The sequence below is a fragment of the Cebus imitator genome, unplaced genomic scaffold, assembly GCF_001604975.1.
Source record: "Cebus imitator isolate Cc_AM_T3 unplaced genomic scaffold, Cebus_imitator-1.0 Scaffold106, whole genome shotgun sequence".
NCBI lineage: Eukaryota > Metazoa > Chordata > Mammalia > Primates > Cebidae > Cebus > Cebus imitator.
In genome coordinates this window covers 3,102,907-3,110,001 of record NW_016107421.1, presented here as the reverse complement: position 1 = coordinate 3,110,001, position 7,095 = coordinate 3,102,907, and the positions used below count along the sequence as shown (strand labels likewise).

At 45.0% G+C, this 7,095-nt stretch overlaps 1 protein-coding gene across 12 annotated transcripts in view; it reads right to left on the bottom strand.

The window, feature by feature from the left end:
• The window catches only part of AGAP1 (ArfGAP with GTPase domain, ankyrin repeat and PH domain 1), a 617,831-nt gene that overhangs the window by 76,404 nt on the left and 534,332 nt on the right, over nt 1-7,095 (bottom strand). The gene's annotated exons all lie outside the window — the stretch shown is intronic.

Below are 7,095 nucleotides of genomic sequence, written 5' to 3'. Positions count from 1 at the left end.
AGGCTGGAGTGCAATGGCGCGATCTTGGCTCACTGCAACCTCCACCTTCCGGGTTCAAGTGATTTTCCTGCTTCAGCCTCCAGAGTAGCTGAGACTACAGGCACGCACTACCATGCCCAGCTTGTTTTTTTGTATTTTAGTAGACTAAATACTATGGGGTTTCACCATGTTGGCCAGGATGGTCTCAATCTCCTGACCTGGTGATCAGCCAGCCTAGGCCTCCCAAAGTGCTGGGATTACACGCATGAGCCACCGCACCCGGTCCCACCACACATCTTTAGGTGTTTCTTAATCTTAAAAGCTTTATACCTGATGTAAAGCAGTTTAGAAAGAAGGAAACGTGGCATTTATAAACCCTGACAATGAGGCCCTTACAACATTGCATGCAGAGTTCTATGTGCTCCTTCCTCCCTCCTCCACCCTCTCATGCCCACCATAAGCAAAAGGAGACACTGGCTATCTAGTTGGATTTCTCATACCATCTACCTAATCCTGTACTGAAAGTGAAGAACAGAATGACTTCTACTGGCTGAGTATGCCATTTGCACCATCGTAGTCAAAAATCCAAGTTATGGACCATTTAAATATCTTGTCCCTGTACTCCTTCCTCCCTCCGTTTTCACCATCCTATGCCCACCACAAGCAAAATGAGACACTGGCTATCTAGTCAATGTCTCCTCTGGGGCCTGGTGCATGCGGAGAAAACAGATCTATGCGAGCTACATTGGCCAGAACACACACTCTGACTTCAGAGCAAAACATGCCTTTCATAAAAACATCAGAAAGTTTCTCCCAAGTTTACCAGGCCCTGCAAATGCCATTCTTCTGGCACTGGCTTGCAAGAGCACAGTTCAAAGTGTCCACGTAGTTTCTAAAAGAGGCAGTGCTGCCTACATCCGGCACCAGAAAGAATCCAATGACACTTCGGTTTCAGGAAAATTCACCAGAGGCGGCCCAGTCTTGGGACACAGGGCTGCCAACTGGTCCTAAGTGAGACACAGAATGGAATGCATTTGAAATATAAACAAGTGGCATCCTCATGACCTACTGGTGTCAGTCAGCTTTCCTCTCAGATCCTCTGTGCACCGAGGCAGGAGGCCTGGAATAAACAAGACCCCGCTCTGCTTCACCGTTTGGCCTCCACTTTCCCAGGTAGGACAGAACACTGGAAGCATCATTTAATCCGCTGTTCCTCAAACACTTTTTAATCTAGTACAGAAGTGCCTCGGCTTATGATGGGGTTGTGTTCTGGTAAACCCATCATAAATTGAAAATATCATAAGTCAAAATGCATTTAACACACTTAACCTACTGAACAGCATAGCTTAGCCTAGCTTACCTTAAACATGCTCGGAACACTTACATTACCCTACAGTTGGGTAAAATCTTCTAACACAAGTTCTGTTTTACAATAAAGTGTTGAATCTCTCGTGTCATCTACTTAATACTTTATTAAAAGTGAAAAACCAAATGATTTCTACTGGCTGCGTATGTCAATTGTACCATTGTAAAGTCAAAAAATCATTAAGTTGGATCATTACAAGTTATGGCCATCTATAGATCTAGTTTCCTGTGTTCCTTCTCCCTCCTCCAAATACAGACTCCCCAAGCTGCCTGGGATGCTCTTGGTTATGGGAACTGTCATTTTCTGCTGCAGGAGGATGGAAAGAAGGTGGACCTCTAGCAAGAAGCGAAGGAGGATTCAGGAGACAGTGAGATGTGAGTGCCAAAGTGAGTTCCTTCAGACAGACCTGCTGGTGTCAGTTAACAGTGGCGTGGAAAACCCAGGAGCCTTGGGTTTGGCCCCAGCTCTCCCTGCCCCCCGCCACTTTTTTTTTTTGACTCAGAGTCTAACTGTTGCCCAGGCTAGAGCAAAGTGGCACGATCACGGCTCCCTGCAGCCTCGACCTCCAGGCTCAACTGATCCTCCTGCCTCAGCCTTCTGAGTAGCTGGGACTGCAGGTGCACACCACACACCCGGCTAAGTTTTGTAGACTCCAGCTCTATCACTACACAGGAACGGACTTCAGGCAAGTTACTAAATGGCCCTAGGGCTAGTTAAGATCACCGGTAATGTCTCCTTCAACTTTTTTTTTTTTTTTGAGATGGAGTCTCACTCTGTCACCCAGGCTGGAATGCGGTAGCATGATTCTGACTCACCGCAACCTCCGCCTCCTGGGTTCAAGTGATTCTCCTGCCTCAGCCTCCCGAGTAGCTGGGATTATAGGTGCCCACCACCACGTCCAGCTCATTTTTTAAATTTTTAGTAGAGAGGGGGTTTCACCATGTTGGTCAGGCTGGTCTTGAACTCCTGACCTCAAGTGATCTGCCTGCTTCAGTCTCCCAAAGTGCTGGGATTACAGGCATGAACCACCACACCCAGCCATCTCCTATGACTTTAAAGTTTTATTATTTTCCCCACCCACTTTCTCCTCTGGCATAGCAGCCTCAAGCTAATGCAAAGCTTATGAAATCTGTCTCCTTTCATGCAAATCCACAGCAAAGAACAATGGTGTGGAAATGCTGCCTGATGCTCTTCCACCCCCCTCCTTATATGAGGAGCCTAATCATTGGTCATACCCAGGATTTAAACACCCTCAGGTGGCTCAAGATCTACACAAAATTTAAGTAGTTAAGAGTTCACTGGGGCCAGGTGTGGTGGCTCACATCTATGATTACAGCACTTTGGGAAGCCAAGGTGGGTGGATTATTGGAAGCCCAGGAGTTTGAGACCAGCCTGGACAACATGGCAAAACCCCATCTCTACCAAAAAAATAAAATTAGCTGGGTGTGATATTGCACAGCTGTAGTCTCAGCTACTTGGGAGGCTGAAGTGGGAGGATTGCTTGAGCCCAGGAGATGGAGGCTGAAGTGAGCCATGATCACACCACTGCACTCTAGCCTGGGTGACAAGAGCGAAATTCCATCTCCAAAAAAAAAAAAAAAAAAAAAAAAAAAAAAAAAAAAAAAGTTAAAAACATACATGCTCATTGCAGCAAGTTCAGAAAATACAGAGAAGGGAAAAAGAACATAAAACTTTATAAACAATGATATGGCCATCCACAGTTAAGCAGTATTAATAATTTGATATCTGCTCTTTTAGCTTGTTTAAGCACATCTACATATACACAGGTACTTTAAAAAGCCAGTATAGGCTGGGCGCAGTGGCTCACGCCTGTAACCCCAGCACTCTGGGAGGCTGAGGAGGGCAGATCAACTGAGGTGGGGAGTTCGAGACCAGCCTGGCCAACATGGAGAAACCCTGGCTCTACTAAAAATACAAAATTAGCTGTGCGTGGTTACAAGCGCCTGTAATCCCAGCTACTTGAGAGGCTAAGGCAGGAGAATCGCTTGAACTTGGGAGGTGGAGGTTGCAGTGAGCCGAGACTGGGCCACTGCCCTCTAGCTTGGGTAACAAGAGCGAAACTCTGTCTCAAAAAAAAAAAAAAAAAAAAGCTGGACTTGGGTTCAAAGCCCAGCTCTTAAAGTAACTGTAAGACCTTGGGCTACTTAGCTACTTAACTTCTCTGAGCTCCTACTATCAACATTATCCTGTGAACCATTATTGCTGGGCATGAAAGACCATCGAAACAGCACTTTGCCTTCACTCAGCATTGTTTCAGAACAGCCAAGTTCTCTGTGGCAACGTGGGCTGCTCCAGACACATGAAGAAAAGAAAAAGGAACTGGAAAGAATGCGATGGAAAGGTCAATATGAAAAATTCTCAGCAACCTTTATAATTATCCTATGCCTTTACTATTTATGTATTTATTGGAGATAAGGTCTTGCTCTGTTGCCTAGGCTGGAATGCAGTGGGACCACTGCAGCTTCAAACTCCTGGGCTCACATGATCCTGCTGCCTCAGCCTCCTGAGTAGCTAGGACTACAGGCATGTGCCACCACATCTGACTAAACGTTTATTTTTACTTTTTTGGTAGAGGCAGGGTCTCACTATGTTGCTGGGGCTCATCTCGAACTCCTGGCCTTAAGCAATCCTCCCATCTTGGCCTCCCAAAGCGCTGGGATTACAGGCATGAGCCAGCACACCTAGCTTATGCGTTTCTTCTAAACATCTTCAAAGCACATCACACATTATTATATTGTTCAGGCCATCCTCGAGGAACTTGCAGTCTAATGAAAGATGGCAAAATAATTATGCAGATAAAACTGTAACTACAATGTTAAGAAGAAAAAGAACAGATTAGGTCACAGTGAATAATAGATAAGACCTAGGAATTGGTGAAGAAGGTCCAGAACAGCTTCTGGAAGGAAGGTAAGCTTGAACTGAGATTGACTGTATGGTTAGAAAGTCAGGCAAGGCACAGTGGCTCACGCCTGTAATCCAGCACTTTGGGAGGCTGAGGCAGGCAGATCATGAGGTTAGGAGCTCGAGACCATCCTGGCTAACATGGTGAAACCCTGTCTCTACTAAAAAATACAAAAAATTAGCCAGGCATGGTGGCACATGCCTGTAGTCTCAGTTACTTGGGAGGCTGAGGCAGAAGAATTGTTTGAACCCTTGAGGCAGAGGTTGCACTGAGCTGAGATGGCTGTGCCACTGCACTCCAGCCTGGGTGACAGAACGAGACCGTCTCAAAAAAAAAAAAAAAAAAGGAAGTCAGTAGCTAGGAAGAGGACAGGAAGAACACTGTAGGCAGAGAAAATGGTACAAGCAAAGCCCTTTGGCTAAAAGGAGATGGTTAAGAAGTAGATAGGGAAATTAGGTAGGTAGGGACCAGTCTATACAGGGAGGGGACAAGATCAGACTTGAATTTTTTAAAATGTCAGCTTCCTATCGTTTTCATTTGTACAAAACTCCATGGCTAAAACAAAACCCCAGAAAGCTAGAAATATAGAACTTGTCAAAAAGAAACTTTGGTGCGTAATGAATGCTCTTATGCTGAGGGCTCTCATGTCGGGAATAATCGTGGTAGCAGCTACTAGGAGCCCCATCTGTTACACATATGTGCCTTCAGCCCCGGTGCCACATGACCAGCTCTGAGAGGCAGGGCACACACGATCACCAAACAGAAAACACAGGCACAAAGAAGAGACAAGCAAGACCAACACCAAACTGGAAAGAACATTTTCACAATGGAAAGGATAATGAGTATGCCTTCTGCACATATGCAAAAAATTATCTCCTCTCTTTGGTGGCAGTATAAACCGTGGGACTAACAACATTTTCCTCAACAGTTTCCACATCTTACAGTTGCTATTCTTAGCTGAGCCACTGCAAAGGTCAATTTAATCAGCGTAAAAACTTTCTCAGTGCCAGCATAAAAAGACACACTGGGCAGTAATGGTTCCCCAGGCATGGTTTTAATTTGCCAATTTATGAGTCTGGAAAACTCTGTTAGCAACTGGCTAATGGCAACAGCATCATGTCCTTAGGAAAACACTTTAAAGTTTAAGAGTGAAAAACGGGAAAACTGAAGTTCTTCCTGGGATGCTAAAGCACAGGATGCCAAATACCTTGGCTGCTGGATATGAATGAATTTGGAGCAACACCTCCAGCTTTCCCTGCAGGAAGAACTAAATCTTCTTCTTCTTCTTCTTCTTCTTTTTTAATCTTTTTGTTTGTTTAAATAGAGACAGGGTCTCCTCATGTTGCCCAGGCTGGTCTTGAACTCCTGGGCTCAAGGGATCCTCCCACCTCAGCCTCCCAAAGTGCTGGGATTACTGGTATGAGCCACTATGCCTGGCCAAGAACCAATTCCTGGTGGAAATGTTCAGTTCTCCATTTAACACGTATGTATTGACCCCCTTTCCCCACCAGGTACCAGGCCCAATGTGGGATGCTACAGCTGTAGCAATGAGCAAGAGATTTAGGGGGTGGGAGGGGAGAGCTTCTGCTTCTGGCAATATAGCTGGGTAGGTAACTAAAAATTCTTCTGCTATAAAATCCTGGGTTTACAACAATCCTTTTTAATTACACAGCTGAACTTGCAAGAAAGCAAGGAAGATCACCAGGGACCAAAAATGATAGAGGCAACTAGAAACCACAGTAGTAAATGAGGTCAGGCCTTTCCAGTTGACCTAGAAAGTGGAGTAGTTTGTTGATCTTGGGCCCACCTGAAACAGGAGATTGGAGCTGAGAACCAAAGCTGGGACCCTCAGAGGGAGAGAACAGATTAGAAAAAAACATTAGCCCAATGGCACATAGTGACAATAAAAAGCTCTGAAGTGGGAGGAAAACAGTATCTCCTCTAATAATCTTCGATCACAGATTATTTCAGATTAGAATTGTACTATTACAAGGTCTGAGGATCCCCAAGCCAAAAATTTAACACAAAAAGTGGTCCCAGGCTGGCAATAATCCTGCATCTGGCAGAAATACAAAACTCTGAAGAGATCTATCCTCAGCCACAGCACAAAGAATTCATACAAATAAAGTTCTTTTGAAGATAAGCTCACAATCCAAAATATAAAAATGTATGCAGGCCGGGCGCAGTGGCTCACGCCTGTAATCCCAGCACTTTGGAAGGCCGAGGCAGGCGGATCATGAGGTCAGGAGATCGAAACCATCCTCGCCAACACGACGAAACCCTATCTCTACTAAAAATACAAAAAATTAGCTGGGTGTGGTGGCGCGCGCTTGTAACCCCAACTACCCGGGAGGCTGAGGTAGAATTGCTTGAACCAGGGAGGCGGAGGTTGCAGTGAGCCAAGACAATACCATTGCACTCCAGCCTGGGTGACAAAGCGAGACTCTGTCTCAAAAAGAAAAAAAAAAAAAAAAAGTATGCAAAACTAATCCATTACAAACAAGATGAGAAATTCAGCAAATAGCAGGGTAAGACCCCCCTGATAAAAACTCAGTAGCATGATCAGATACATTATAAGATACAAGCATGTTTCAAATGATTAAAGCCAAAAAGAATTAAAATCACAAGAAAAGAACATCACCAAACAAGAGATAGTAACTGGCAGATAAAACTTGTAGAAAAATAGTTATTGAAATAAAAAACTCAACAGTGGGCCGGGCGCGGTGGCTCAAGCCTGTAATCCCAGCACTTTGGGAGGCCGAGGCGGGTGGATCACAAGGTCAAGAGATCGAGACCATCCTGGTCAACATAGTGAAACCCCGTCTCT